Source organism: Tamandua tetradactyla, chromosome 8 (assembly GCF_023851605.1).
Source record: "Tamandua tetradactyla isolate mTamTet1 chromosome 8, mTamTet1.pri, whole genome shotgun sequence".
Classification (NCBI taxonomy): Eukaryota; Metazoa; Chordata; class Mammalia; order Pilosa; family Myrmecophagidae; genus Tamandua; species Tamandua tetradactyla.
The window spans coordinates 67,418,573-67,435,282 of record NC_135334.1 but is presented as its reverse complement, the minus strand read 5'-3'; the positions used below and the strand labels follow the sequence as shown (position 1 = coordinate 67,435,282).

At 36.9% G+C, this 16,710-nt stretch overlaps 1 protein-coding gene across 8 annotated transcripts in view; it reads right to left on the bottom strand.

Annotated features, from left to right (window-relative positions):
• PAK1 (p21 (RAC1) activated kinase 1) overlaps positions 1-16,710 on the bottom strand; it is a 287,689-nt gene that overhangs the window by 172,801 nt on the left and 98,178 nt on the right. Inside the window, exons 1-2 of one of the 8 annotated variants that reach the window (XM_077113484.1) lie at positions 9,367-9,557; positions 8,801-8,894 (exon numbers count right to left, since the gene is read on the bottom strand). The exons of the other annotated variants lie outside the window; for them this stretch is intronic. The gene's annotated coding sequence lies outside the window, so the exon portion shown is untranslated. Of the gene's footprint in view, positions 1-8,800; positions 8,895-9,366; positions 9,558-16,710 lie in introns of those variants that run through there. 8 annotated transcript variants of the gene reach the window in all.

Here is a 16,710-nt window from a genome sequence, read left to right as displayed (position 1 = left end):
TGGAAGGGCATACCGTGTTCATGGATTGGAAGACTAAATATAATTAAGATGTCAATCCTACCTAAATTGATCTACAGATTCAATGCAATACCAATCAAAATCCCAACAACTTATTTTTCAGAAATAGAAAAACCAATAAGCAAATTTATCTGGGAGGGCAGGGTGCCCCAAATTGCTAAAAACATCTTGAGGAAAAAAAATGAAGCTGGAGGTCTCGCGCTGCCGGACTTTAAGGCATATATGAAGCCACAGTGGTCAAAACAGCATGATATTGGCATAAAGACAGATATATCGACCAATGGAATCGAATAGAGTGCTCAGATATAGACCCTCTCATCTATGGACATTTGATCTTTGATAAGGCAGTCAAGCCAACTCACCTGGGACAGAACAGTCTCTTCAAAATGGTGCCTAGAGAACTGGATATCCATATGCAAAAGAATGAAAGAAGACCTGTATCTCACACCCTATACAAAAGTTAACTCAAAATGGATCAAAGATCTAAACATTAGGTCTAAGACCATAAAACAGTTAGAGGAAAATGTAGGGAGATATCTTATGAATCTTACAATTGGAGGCGGTTTTATGGACCTTAAACCTAAAGCAAGAGCACTGAAGAAGGAAATAAATAAATGGGAACTCCTCAAAATTAAACACTTTTGTGCATCAAAGAACTTCATCAAGAAAGTAGAAAGACAGCCTACACAATGGGAGATAATATTTGGAAATGACATATCAGATAAAGGTCTAGTATCCAGAATTTATAAAGAGATTGTTCAACTCAACAACAAAAAGACAGCCAACCCAATTACAAAATGGGAAAAAGACTTGAACAGACACCTCTCAGAAGAGGAAATACAAATGGCCAAAAGGCACATGAAGAGATATTCAATGTCCCTGGCCATTAGAGAAATGCAAATCAAAACCACAATGAGATATCATCTCACACCCACCAGAATGGCCGGCCATTATCAACAAAACAGAAAATGACAAGTGCTGGAGAGGATGCGGAGAAAGAGGCACACTTATCCACTGTTGGTGGGAATGTCAAAGGGTGCAACCACTGTGGAAGGCAGTTTGGCGGTTCCTCAAAAAGCTGAATAGAGAATTGCCATACGACCCAGCAATACCATTGCTAGGTATCTACTCAAAGGACTTAAGGGCAAAGACACAAACGGACATTTGCACACCAATGTTTATAGCAGCGTTATTTACAATTGCAAAGAGATGGAAATAGCCAAAATGTCCATCAACAGAAGAATGGCTAAACAAACTGTGGTATATACATACGATGGAATATTATGCAGCTTTAAGACAGGATAAACTTATGAAGCATGTAATAACATGGATGGATCTAGAGAACATTATGCTGAGTGAGTCTAGCCAAAAACTAAAGGACAAATACTGTAAGGTCCCACTGATGTGAACGGACATTCGAGAATAAACTTGGAATATGTCATTGGTAACAGAGTCCAGCAGGAGTTAGAAACAGGGTAAGATAATGGGTAATTGGAGCTGAAGGGATACAGACTGTGCAACAGGACTAGATACAAAAACTCAAAAATGGACAGCACAATAATACCTAAGTGTATAGTAATCATGTTAAAACACTGAATGAAGCTGCATCTGAGCTATAGGTTTTTTTGTTTGTTTGTTTTGTTTGTTTGTTTTTTACTATTATTATTACTTTTATTTCTTTTCTCTATATTAACATTCTATATCTTTTTCTGTTGTGTTGCTAGTTCTTCTAAACCGATGCAAATGTACTAAGAAATGATGATCATGCATCTATGTGATGATGTTAAGAATTACTGATTGCATATGTAGAATGGTATGATTTCTAAATGTTGGGTTAATTTCTTTTTTTCCGTTAATTAATAAAAAAAATAAAATAAAATAAAATAAAATAAAAGAATTACTGATTGCATATGTAGAATGGTATGATTTCTAAATGTTGGGTTAATTTCTTTTTTTTCTTTTTTTTCCCTTAATTAATAAAAAAAAAAAAAGACTAGAGAAGCCTGGTTAAATACAAATATCTCTGCAAGGAACAGAGAGGGGATATTATGGGTCGCTAAGGATTTATGGACCCCTAAAGGCATAGTAGCTCTCCTATTCAGATAGTCATTCTTTCAATAAGAATATATTTTATTGTGGGTCAGATGTATGAAGACAGAAGAAGAATTAGACATGGTCCCAGTTTTTGAGACATATATAGTCTCAGAGACTGAAATCATAATGAGACTACATTTTGCCACTGAGGTCCCTGACATACTGCTACTCAGAAGACTGCAAGCAGGGGTGATGAGAAGTAGCACCACTTTTCCACTTCCATTTTCCCTCCAGAGTTTCCCAGCCATCAACTTCCTCCTCCTCTTCTTCAATCAGTTCATGACAAAGTCTGCCTTCTCTAAAGGCCCTTCCCTGGGCAGAAGAGCCTGACCAAGGGTCACTGGAGTTTAGAGTGGAAACATGATCATCAGCAATGCTCATATCTTATCCTACTATTGGCTTCCAGAATCAAACTCTACAAAGTAGTTTTAAAACCACAAAACAAGTTCTGCTATTCTATTTTAAGCCTTTAGAGGAACCGTTCTGAGAAGCTAGAACTAAGTCTTCTGAGAGGTTTCAAACATTTATTGAACACCTATTATTGTTACAGGTATACACATATATATAGTATATTTATATAGTATATACAAAGCGTATATATATATATATATATATATATATATATATATATATACAGGAACCATTTCAGAAGCTATATATGTACTAATGACCTCTAAACAACCCAGGAAGAGAACTATTACTGTCTCTAATTTACAAAGGAAAAACTGGGTTCACATAAATTAAGTAACTTACCAAAAATCACACAGTTAATAAGTGATGGAGCTAAAATTCATAAGCAAATGAGCTCTGCCCACTTACAAAGATTTCATATTTACCACTATATCTCACATTTTATTCTAATAATAACCCTGTGAGGCAAGTAAAAGAGTTATTAATATTATTCCATTTTACAAATCAGGAAACCGGCTCTTTAGAAAGATACCACTTTCTCAGGAACAAGTCAGTAAGTGACAGAGCCATGGTTTGTACCCAGATCCCTTGCCCTCAGATCTGTGCTCTCTCCTCTATTCCCCACTTTTCTCATACTTTGTTTTACAGAGGGATATCATGGAAATGTACTTAACAGAGAATCAGAAGTGCTAAGAGTCCTGAGTCTGTAATTTATTGTGCAATATTAAATCATGCAGATTCAGTAAATATGTTCTTGGCCTCCATTTTCTCATACATAAAATAAGGGTATTAGGTAGATAAACCCCAAGTCCCCTTCAGCTGGCAATCCAGGTTGTAATCAGTAGTGCCAAGTCTATGAGAAGCAGTTTCTCTGGTTTCCTTGCCAACCAAAAGTAAATTTCTAAAAGAAAACAAAACAAAAGTCCTGTTATTTGCAGCGTAAATAAGGTAGGAAGTGCTCAGCACCACAGAGAAGAAAATTACCCATTAAATTTCGTCTTTTCTTTATACAAATACCCTAAGAAAAGGCCACAAGCCTTTTCTAATAACCTAACAACACAACATTGACACACCCAATAACTAGCACATGTAATAATGCACAAAGTATACCCAGGAGTGAACAAGGTGTTCACGGTGCGGCCCTTCTTCCCACTACTGAATTCATAAACCTCTTTTCATTAGTTAATGTCTCTTCTGAGATTGAGTCATCAGCTCTGCCTTACTTACAGCAGACCAGGTTTATGACTAACTAAATCTCATCACATCACAAATAAACAATTTACAAGTGAATTAATTAATATTAATTGAATAATATTATAGAAAAAAGTAAAATTTAACCCTAAATTTACATCTTCCATGCCAAGAAATAGGAAGAGGGGAAAAAGAGATACATAAGACTTACACAAATTACTTTCCCTGTCTGTCTTAGTTTCCTTTATATAAAAGTAAGGTAGTGAGTCCAACCAATTCTAAACATCTTTCCCACTCTAAATTAATATGCATTTATAAGTAATCTATATTTTTTAAATGTGTAAAAAACAAAAATTAGGGGGAAGAGGCATAGTGTTACAAATTAAAATGAGCTCACAGAAGAAAACTAAAAGGAACGAGTTACATTGCCAAGGGAGAACATAAAATATGTATGGTCACATCATCCTGAATACCTATTAGTTAGAAGAGCAAAAAGAAACCGCTGTAACCCTGTGACAGCTGAAGTAAATAATTCATGTAATGCTCTGGAATAGGACTGCAGAGGTAGAAACCCTTCTTCATGTAGTTAAGACAGCTGATCTGAAATATGATCAAGGACCTGAGACTTGAAACAATCACTGAGAACCAGGAAATTGTCTTCAGAGAACAGATATTTCTGAGGCAACAAGCCTCCCCACATCTTCAGAATAAAGTGCAAACTACTTTAACCAAGGATTATCATGCAGATTCAATAAATACGTTATTTATTAATATGCCAAATGATGTACTAAGCATTTCCACAAACACCTGTTCATCTAATTCTTTCAAAATACCCAGTACTTATACTGCCTATTTTACAGATGAAGAGTCTGAAATTCAGGGAAGGAGAAACCAAAATGAGAATCCAATCCTCTCAGTTCAATGTACTTTCTACTTCATTCCTATTATAATCTATCTCCTTCATTGTACAAATCTTTCACATGTATTTCACCCAAGTGTATACCTCACAGCAACCATCGGTAGACACTCAAGATTCCCCATGACCTGATCCTTAACCTATATTTATAGCTTTGAAACAGATGCTGTTGGTTTCTGTATTGATTTGCTAAAGGCGGCCAGAAAGCAATATACTAGAAATAGAACAGCTCTTAAAAAGGGAATTTATTAACTTACACTTTTACAGTTCTAAGGCCACAAAAATGTCCAAACTAAGGCACCCAGATAAAAATACCTTGACTCAAGAATGGCCAATGTCTGTCACATGGGAAGGCATATGGCTGGCATCTGCTAGCCCTTGTTCTATTGCTTCCAGCTTCTGATGCCACTGATTTCCTCTCTAAGCATCTGTGAGCCTTCCCTTAGCATCTCTGGGAACACAGCTCTGGGATATGGCTTGCTTAGAATCTCATGGGAAGGCACACAGCAATGTGATGTCTGCTCTCTCTGTCAGCAATCCAAGCATCTCCAGATGACTGTGTCTCTGTCAGCTCTGAAGCCCCTGTTTTCCAAGGATCTGTATCTGAAGTTTCTCCAAAATGTTTTCCCTTTTAAAGGACTCTTGTTAACTAATCAAGATGCACGCTGAATGGATGGAGTCACATCTCCATCTAACCAAAATGCCACAATTGGGTGTGTCACATCTCCATGGAAACAAGCCAATCAAAAGGCCCCACACGCAACTAAGTGTGTCACACCTCCATGGAAACAATCCAATCAGTTTCCAACCCACAATATTGAATCAGGATTAAAAGAAAGGCTGCCCCTACAAGACTGGATCAGGAAAAAGGACATGGCTTTTCTGAGGTACATAATAGCTTCAAACCTGCACAGCTCCTTACTCAGCATCAACTTGCCTTTCCTCCTCCTACAAGAGCTCTGTTCTTCATCACGTATTCATTCATAATCAGCCTTTGTTACTCAGGTAGTGGATCTCAAATTTTAATATGCAGTCAGAATCACCTGGAGAATCTGTTAAAACACAGATTTCTGGACTCCAGATTTTTTGTTTCAGTAGGTTTGGGACATGGCCCGAGAATGTGCATTTTTAACAAGTTTCCAAGTTACCACATTTTGAAATGAAATGAAAGAAAGCTGACCTCATCCCTAGCTCCAAGGCTAGGCCCTGATTAGACATCCAAACAAAAACGGTAATCCTATTCTCCATTATAGTGATCAGTTGTGGAATCCTCGCTTAACTATTTAGCATTTAGTACCTAGCATATCTCTGGCAATCCTTTTTTTTTTATATCCTTTTTTTAAGTAGTAGATTGAATTAAAAAGGAGGAAAATAAAAGCAAAAGTGATGAGAAAATGACCAAAATTGGTACAACTTGACAAAAGGAAGACTTTCTATCCATTTCTGGGGATGAAGTTAGTCTCAGTCAGTAAGTCTGTCTCTGTGTATCTCTTGTCTATTGTTAAACAAAGAACCACATTTCCCCAATTGTCCCTTGTCAACTAATTTATTACCCAAGAGGGAAGCCACTTTGGGGATAAACTAAAATAAGCTTGATAAAAATTTCCACATAATTTAAGCCAAATTTGAGTCAAAATTTCTATTTACAGCTGAGAAAATTCCAAATGATATGGAACTTGGTACTAGAAGAGGATACAAGCCACCTGGATATGGCAGAATTTGTATACTGACTCACTCAACACCCTCTTTGCTTAGCTTTGGGTATTGCTATAAATTGGAGGGCAAAAAACTGTATTTCCCAGACCCAACTCCCTTCTAAATGTGATGTAGTTTCTGCCACTCAAATTCGCTCACACTATATTCTAATTTGGAACCAAATTAAGGGAAAAGTGAGGCTGGACACAGAACATCCACTTTTGGGAAGAAACTGCTGCAAAGGCACCATAATTTTAGATCTTGTAATTGTAGCAACAGCTTCTAGATTATGGCAAGGGCTGCAGCATCCTTGGGAGCTCAGTTCTGTAGTATAGCACGGGGAGTTTGTTCCTGGAAACTCAGCCTAGGTTTCATGTTTTAGTTTGCTAAAGCTGCCAGAATGCAATATACCAGAAATGCAATGGCTTTTAAAAAGAGAATTTATTAAGTTGCAAGTTTACTAGTTCTAAGACCGTGAAAATGTCCAAACTAAGGCACCAACAAGAGGTTTTCTTCACTCAAGAAAGGCTGATGCCATCTGGAATAACCCTATTAGCTGGGAAGGCACATGGCAACGTCTGTGGCTTATTTCATAAGGCTTCCCTGAGGGTGTTTTCCTTCTTCATCTCCAAACTTCTCTGGCTATGTGGAATTCGAGGCTTTTTCCAAAATGCTCCCCTCTTAAAGGTCTCCAATAAGCAACCCCACCTTAATACATGGAGACCACCTAATAAAAAGTTACCATCCAAAAAAAAAAAAAAATTACCACCCACAATTGAGTGGGTCACATCTCCAAGGAAGCTACTTAATCAAAAAGATCCCACCCAGCAATATTGAAACAGCATTAAAGAACATAGCTTTTCTGGGGTAGACAACAGTTTCAAACCACCACAGTCCATTTCTTCAACTCTCCCCAAAATTCTTTAATCTCTCTGGTACTTTTAATAAATTCCCCTTTTGCTTGAACTTGCCAGAATTGATTCTGTTGCTTACCATTATCAATAAAAACAAATACACTGACCTACACTAATAATAATACACAGTATTCACTACAATATTCCCATAATACCTAACTCTTTCTTTTCTTGTCTTTACACTAACTCTTTCCTCAGCCTGAAATGTGCATCTGCCCAATCACCCCATGTGCAAAAGTACCCACTTATTCCATGAAGAGGCTTATATAGGAAAGAGTCAGTCACAGAGGAAAGGAAAAAAAAAAAAAGACTTGGCAGAGAAAACTGAGCCCTGAAGAATGAGCAATATGCCATTTGACAGAGAGGGTATAACCAAGAAATCAGGATTCTAGGGATGATTATTGGTTGCTGAATCATTATATAGAGATTCCTTTTTCCTTTCTGGTATATTGAAGAAGACAGAGGGAAATATCTGAAATCTCTGAACTGTAATCCAACTGCCTTGATCTCTGATAATGATTATACAGCCTTTATTTTGTGCCCTTGTGATTGTAAAAACCTTAACTGACCCTTACTTGTGATCACTGAAGACATTCCCTAATGTTTATTAATGAAAGCCTTCAGTCAGCCCAAGGGCTTCAGTCAGCCTAGAACTAACCCATCCTAAGTCCAGTTATTCTGATAACTGAAACTAACCAAAATGGGCCTACTTATATGTGCAGTAGCTTAGACTTTAACCCATAAATCACCTATACCTCATTATAATACTAAAAATCACACCCATCATCATATTAAGGCTGCCAATTTCTTACATACATTCTGTGACTAAGTATGTAAACAATCTGCACATGCTCAATAATTAGATCACCTCTAATTACATCATATGGGGCCATTGTGCTCATTATCCTAAAACCTGCCCATCTTTTAATACTATAAAACTATCAGAATTACTGCAGTTCAGGGAGGCAGATTTTTGGGCCAAAAGGCCATCTGATCTTCTGCTTCACGCCTAGCAATAAATTCTTTCTCTTTTTGAAACCCCGGGGTCTCAGGATTTGGTCATTGAGCATATGGGGCAATAATCCATCACCTTTGTCCAGTAACAAAGGGACAGGGAAGAAAGAGAGGGGCATTGCAAATGCAAAAAACAGCATTCACAAAGGCAATAGGGCATCTCTTACCACCCTGCACCCACAAATTTACAACTTCGTGGAGTTGGGTATGATGCCACCGTATATATTGGTTTTTGCTCAGTAAATTAATGTTGAATAGAAGTGACTTTATGGTCAATTACCAGTAATTAACTATGTACCAAAAATACTGTACTAGAAGCTATAGGGATTCCCATAGCAGAGCTCACCCCACTCTTGAAGACTTACAAGGTAGAGCAAAACAAAGATATCTGAAGAAGACCAAAGACACAAGACAAAAGCTATGAAAACAAGTGCAAATTTATATTTAAAAACTGAAAAGAATAAAGGAGTGAAGTCAAGTATCTAAATTTAGCTGTTGTTCAGAGAAAATTTCCCCAAGAGAAACTATTAACTAACCAAATACTTACTAAGCATCTACAATGTGCTAAAAACTGTTCTAGGTGCTGAGAATACAGGAAGGCAAGCAGACAAAGTCCTTCTTTCACGAGGCTCATATTTGAACTAAAAGAGAATGAGGAACAAAAGTTATAAGGACAGGATTGTAAATTAAAGTCAATTAAGGGAAAGCACCAATCATTTAGGATTATTATAGTTTCCCTACCCCATAATAACAATAACAATAATAACAAACATTTATTGAGCACTTGCAATGTGCCAGAATCTGTTAGGTGCCTTACAATCACTACCTTATGTTATATTATTAACAAATCTCCAAAGCCTATTTGTTATTAGGTTTTTAGTACCATTTTAAGGATAAAGAAACCAAAGTTACAGAGGTTAAATAACCCATAATCAAAAAGTGGCAGGGCCACTTTAAAATTAGATCAGTGGATAGAAGTTTTTGACTAATATACAATATAGCGGGGAGCATTGTATTTACATAAAATTAAGCTTGGTTAAAAAATGAGAGGTATCGACATATTAATTTGACATGAGCTCTATCTTTCTGAGGTTTTTTTTTTCCCTCTCTTGCCTCATAAAATGAAGGGTTAGATTCCCTATGCCACTTTCAGCTTCTGTTTCCATGATTTCAAAAACAATGCAAAAAGATATTCAGGTGTCTAGTCCTAAATCCCAACTGTCGTCAGTGAAAAGTACTTCAACGGCTGCCACTTTGCAGTTCTTATCTACCAGCTGGGACCAAGTGCTTCTGTGACATCATTAAGGAGCACATTAGCATTCTATTAATTAGTATAAAGGCCTCCAGAACAACAGATGCCGCACAAACCTACAGGAAATAGGGAGGCTGGAGGCATAGAGAACAAAGGGAGAAACAAGAAAACAATGGTTGGCTGACCTGGATCTGTCTAGGTCAGGCATGGCATTTGGTCCTTCCGCATTTCTCACGAATGTGGATGCCCAGGCAGCAGCCTAAGGCTTTCCTCATTTCCATCTCAATCTTCAGGAAGAATTACAATGAGAACAAGAGCTATTGGAGCAACAAACAGACTCTGTACACTCTAAATAGAAGCTGGCAAAAGGAAAAATAAGAGAGCTTTTCTCCCTTTTGATCTAACAAAGTCAAACCCTACTCACTCACCTACCAATCAAGCTCTGGACCAAAACACCTTTTCAAGGAGCTTTTCCAAATGCTTTCCATTATTATCCCCATGTAATAATTATTAGACATCTCCTATGTGCCATACTCTGAGCCAGGTAGAAAAGGAATAAAATAAGTATGGTCCCAAACCTCAGAGGACTCAATCTAATGAAGAAATGGGCACATATAAAGGAGATTCTTCTTATGTGAGGATAATTGGTATTCAAAATGCCATTATAATGTCACCAGGTGATTGTGTCTGATGTTCCTTTTATCCAGGGCATAGACAGGTGAGTAAAAAAATTAAGGAAAAAAAAAACAATAATGGTGGGATAAAGGGTAAAAAAAAAACAGGATAGATTGCAATATTAGTAGTCAATGACAGGGAAAGATGAGGGGCATGGGATGTATGGGTTTTTTCTGTTTTCTTTTTATTTCTTTTTCTGGAGTGATGCAAATGCTCTAAAAATGATCATGGTGAAGAATACACAACTATATAATGATATGAGCCATTGATTATATAATATGGTTGAACTGTAGATGTGTGGATATTTCTCAATAAGAATATTTTAAAAATAGAAGAAAAGAAAAGACATAGACGCAGACATTTGGAAATGCAGAAGCCCCAGTTTTAGGTCTCAGAAAAATAACTCTAAGAGCAAAAGGAACTCTTGTCATAGAGCCTCCTTCAGCCCTCCGGACCTCAGCGTCCTCGGCAGCTCCAAGGATCCAGATATGAACTAACTGCCATACTAACTGGTATTGTATCCTCCAGATGAATGAGGACATCCCAGATAACTAGAAATATGGTCATAATCTGTCTCTGCTGATAACACCCTCCTGTACCAGAGCCTCATCCTACCCAATACATGCAGCTGCACATGAAAGGAGAATAATGAGTCAACACCTCAGTAATCCATCATACCCAAAGTCAACAAGCCCCCACCCAATCAAAGGACAACACACCACCTAATGTGCACCCTCCCCTCCTGGAGTCACTTTCCTTTTAAGACACAGCTCCCAGAACAAAGAGAGGGAGCCATTTTTTTTCCCCTTTTTCTGGCTCTGGCCTGCCTGCTTTCTCTCTCTCCAATAAATTTGTTAAGCTTTATCTTGCTGTCTGTGTGAATTTCTTAACAACTCCATGCCTAACACCCAGTAGATTCCAGAAGCCGAGAGAGTGGACAGAAGCTACACAGGAACCAGAAGGGATATATATGCAGACATTTAGATTTGACTGCAGTGCCAAGAGATCAGACGCCTAGACACAGACATTTGGAGTGCAGAGCCATGTGCCTTCCCATGAGATCCTAGCAAGCCAGAAGTCAGAAGGACCCACAGGGGCTGAGACAGTCATTTGAAACCAGAAGCTGGGAGAGGATGCAGATGCCAGTCTTTCCATGTGCCATCCCATGTGACAGACATTGGCCTTCCTTGAGTCAAGGTATCTTTAACTGGAAGCCTCAGTTTGGACATTTTATGGCCTTAGAACTGTAAACTTATAACTTAATAAATCCTCTTTATAAAAGCCAAAAAAAAAGTTAACTGACAAGGAACCAAAATTTCATAGTTAATTATATATATACACACATATATTTAGAAATAGATATGGGTTGGGTCTTTATTTAAAAAGATAAAAATAAAAAAATTGTTTATAATTCTTAAATTTAGGTTATAGCTGCCACTAAGGTAACTGAAAACAAAAATATCTGTCACTTGACACTTGGCTTTCACAACACACTAATCAGAAATCAATTTTGTAGAAATATTTAAGAGCTTCATGAATTTTTCCGATGGGTCTGTTAATTCTGTTATTTAAATCATTGTCCTCTGAATCTCCTATTATTTCATTACTCACCTTAATCTTCCCTTCAATCTCTAACTGGCCTAAGTTTACCTAGCCCTCATTTGCCAATGGTTTCTTGGAGTGTGGTTCAAGCCATTCTTCACTATTATGTCATTTAGAAAACATAAAACTCTGCATATTTGGCAGAAATTTATATTTTAATTTTAGAATTTAATTGTAGCATATTATCAGATGTTAATCATACCCATTAGAAAGGCATTTACTGACAAATGGAGTGACAGGACAGACCCTAAAGGTGATCATACTTTTATAAATGATCATTTTCTATGGATAAATAAAATTCTACATGTCTCATTATAATGCAAAGGATGGGGGAGTGCTATGGAAATTCAAGGAAGCTTTTAAAAAATAAAAACTTGTTGAGTGGATAAGTACATTAATATATTCAACCATTCAATAAATATTTACTAAGCCTACTACATTCCAGGAACTGTCCTGAGGATACAGCAAGGGACAAAACAAATTACTATCCTCAAGGAACATAAATCATAAATGGCTAGATGGGGACTGGGGAAGCCTACTTGAAAGAAATGATATCCAAGTTGGATCTTCAGGAATGAAGAGTTTTAAGTTTTAACAGTATAAAGGAAAAGAATTCTAGGCTGAGGGAACAGAATGAGATATGAAATTGAATGCAATATATTAGGGTCATGAAAGATGAAGTCAAAAAGGCAAGTAGAGTCAAACCAGAAAGTGCCCTACGACAAACTAACTTACATACTATCCTATAAGCAATGGGGGCACACTAATGGCTTCTGGAAAGAATGGTAACAGGATCAGAAAAATTACTCCAAGCAGAATAATGGATGAATAAGAGTGCATGAAGGCTGACAGCCAGGATACTAGTTAAAAGGTTACTGAGGGAGGGCCACAGTGCTCAGCAGGCAGAGTTCTTGCCTGCCATGCCGGAGACCTGGATTCAATTCGTGGTACCTCCCTATGCAAAAAAAAAAAAAGGTTATTTAAAGCCTAGGGAAATGTTGTTGGATGTTTCAGTTCTTTCTTCTTTTTTATTACTAAGTAGTATTTCACTGTATGGATGAGCAACCATCTGTTTGACGTGACCATGATCTAAACCTGAGTAGAAGAGATAGAGGCTTGATAATCAATTGAATTGATAATATGAGCTCATTTACTCAGTCACTCAGCAAATATTTGTAACTCTATGTTCCAGGCATTGTGCTAGGTGGTGGGACACAATGGCAAATCTAATAGGCATGCCCCCTAGCTCCAAGGAACTTAAAACTTTAGACACATAACAAACTGTCAAATAAATAGAGAATTGTGCATCATTATAATTGCCATTAGAGTGGCTCTTCTTTAGACTAGGGAGATCTTGTCTCACAGAAGACATTTCATATTTGCTGAGTAAAGGAAGAAAAGAAGGGAGGGAGAAAAGGAGAGACCGCGGGGCCAGACTGGTGAAGAACAGTTTAGGGAAGAGCATTCCAGGGGAAACAACAGTTACAAAGGCCCTAAGACAAGAAAGACCATCTCACACTTTGGAAATCAGGGAAAAAAAAAAAAAGCCAATAACCTTGAAGCACAATTTTGCCAACTGAGGTGGAAAGTGGCAAAAATAAAGTTAGAGAAATAGGAAGAAGACCGGGCCATTCAGAACTTATAAATCATGTACAAGATTTTAAATGAGACAAAAGGCCTTTAATGGTTTTAAGCAAAAAGCTCAGTTAAAACGTTACTGCAGTAGTTCAAGGGAGAGAGGGTGGTAGCTTGGATTAGAGAGGTAACAGATGGAGAGAGGTACATGGATTCCAGAAATATACAAGAATTAAAATTGACAAGATTGCTGGTGCGTAGACATAGAGGGTAAGAGAGATGCAGATATCCACAATGACTCTTTATTTTTGGTTTGAGCAAGTAGGGAAATGGAAATTCCACTTATTAAGATAGGGATAACTGGGAGATGATCACATGGTATAGTATGATGAAGAATACAGTTTTAAAGCATTCTAGGTAGAAGATGTTGTAAGACCTTCAAGTGGAAAATCCAGTGGGAAAACAGACACATGGGAGAGAGTTTTAGACTAGAAATACAGATATGGGAGTCACCAGTATATATATGCTATTCAAAGGTAGGAAAATGAATGTGATCAAGTAGGAATAGAGTATGGTGTAAGACAAGAAGAGAATCTCTCCCTTGAGAACTTCAACATTTTATATCAAGGTAGAAAAAGGCAACAAAATAAACTGAGGAGAGGCCAGGGTAAAAAGTAAACCACGAAAGTAATATCACAGAAAGCAAAAAAAACACTATTTTAATAAACAAGGGAGTAATAAAGAGAGACAAATGCTGAGAAATTCATTAAGATGAGAGTGAAAAAGGAATTCAATGGCTGCTAACGTTACAAAAAGAGGGATAGCCAGGAATTACGAGCCTTTTGATGAAAGAACACATCAAAACTTATGAAGTAGTCATAAATAAACAACCTGATTCTGATGCAACTACCTATTTGCAGGAAATACAGAAGACCAAGGAACTTGTTAAACTATATCAGGGGGATGCAAAATCCAGACTGTTGGAAATTTGACAGGAAAAACAATACAGTTTCTTCAACAAATAAACTGAAAGAGGAGACGAGAGACCAAGATTGAACTAAAAAATTAATGGAGACATAAAAGACCTATCAATCAATCTCTCTTTATACACTTCATCTGGATTCTGTTTCAAACTGCTAAAAAAAGTATGAAATTTGAACTACACTGGATATTTTGATATTAAAGGATTATTGTTTCTTATGTAAATAATGTACAGCGGCTATTTTTGGCTTAGGTTTATTTAAGCAGATTTGGCACCACGGGGGTCACTGTTGGCCTTAGGAACAACAGTTATGATGGGGGGGGTGAGGAGAAGTAGAGTGGAATAAGCTGCAGAGTAAACAGGAGGTAAGGAACTGAAGTAGAAGTCATAAACAGTTAAAGAATGGCTTTGCAGGAGAGCAGAGATGGCTTTAGCTAGAGGTGGCATGGAAGCTCAAAAGTTTTGTTTGGTGGAGAAGGGGAAAGTTGTTTTTAAAGTTTCAATGCTGCTTATGAGAATTCCATTGAAAGCAAAATTTAAAGATGCTGAGAAGTGAAATTTCAGGCGCAAAAACATGAGAAGGAATCTAAAAACACGTGGAGCCACAGGTCTTTCCTAGAAAGATAATCATTTCCTTCCTGTAAAAGAAAGAGCAAAGGCAAGAACACATACAAATTCAAACAGATTCTTAGATTTGTTAGTAAGAATATGAAGGTTCTATTTTGTCTGGGAGGAGAGGATTGGAAGGTAGAAGTGAAGGAAGGACAGGGGAGAATATGATACATTGAGAATGAGGGGCAAAATTTGAAGATAGCCCTGATAAAAAAGCATCATATTTTCGAAGCTAGAAAATATAAGGCCAAATTTGTGGAAAGTTAATAAAACAACCCCTGAAGAAACCAGCTTAAAAAAAAAGCTGGGGTGATGCAACGGTGGCTCAGTGGTAGAATTCTTGCCTGCCATGCTGAAGACCCTGGTTTGACTCCCCATGCTTGTCCATGCAAAAATAAAGGAAAGAAAAAGAAAGCTGTCATGGTGTTTCAGTTTGAAAATATTAAATTCTGTCAAAAGCCAATTAGGTCTTCATACCTCTTGACCCAGTAGACCCAATTTGGAAATTTATTCCAAAGAAATAACCTTTGAAAAGAGAAAGCTATATGCAGTGTTAGAAATAAAATTACAGAGTAATATAAAATAGGAAAAGAAAACCTATGGTTGTGATAGATTTTTATGTCAACTTGGTTAGGCAATAGTACCCATTTATTCAAGTAAACACTAATCTAGGCATTACTGCAAAGATATTTTGTAGATGTTATTAATATCTACAATTAGTTGACTTAAGTAAAAGAAATTATTCTCCATGGGTGGGCCTCAACCAGTCCATTGAAAGGCCATAGAGCAAACCTGAGTTTTTACTGAGAAGAAATTCCGTCTATGGATTGTAGCTCCAGCTCCTACCAGCCTGCTGTATAAATTTTAGACTTCATAGCCTTTACAATGGCCTAAGCCAAATCTTTGAAATAAATCCCTTAATACAAATATTACACATAAATATAATGTATGTGTCTATAGTATAGCACATATATTATAATACATACAAAAATCTCCTATTTGTATGTTTATCTGGTAGAACCAAGGTTAATACAATGGTTTTAGGTGAATTATAGAACATCATCTTAAATTATTATAATGAAGACTAAGGAGTAGCATGGGGAAATGTTTACAGATCAAGAAAAAAGAACAAACAACACAAATTTAGGTCTACATTTATGATCACAACTATGTAAATGTGTGTTTATAAGTAAGGGGTAAAAAGGAAACAAAAATAGTTGATTTGCTAGGATGACGGAATCTTCAGTGAATTTTGAACGTTAACAGTGTAAAAAAGTTTGTAAAAGAGATATCTGAAATTTTTAATGGAATAAAAGTAGTAACATATGTATGTTAAGCCTTATTAGTATTGTGTGGCACTTTAAAGAAACCAATACCAACCTAAAAGAAAAGTGGTCTTGAATAGGACTAAAAAGAATGGGTCCTCTGAAATGCAAATGCCACCAAGGGTCTCATTCCAATGCATTTTTCAGTAACATGTAATTCCTCAACTCAAATGAAATGAAGAAAGACCCAGAATGACAAAGTAGCTGATGACCTGCTTAAGAAATTTCCACATTCTTAGGTAGAGGTATTAGGGCATATTTCAACTTTTACTCAGGTCAGAGATATTTTGTACTGGACAGCTAAATATTTAGCAGACAGGTTTCTTCTTTCCTCCCCTTTCCTAACACCAGATGTTGAAAGAATTCTTACATGTCTATTGATTTGTAAATCAAACACATGTTCTTAGTATAGAAGTCAAATGTGACTCAATCAG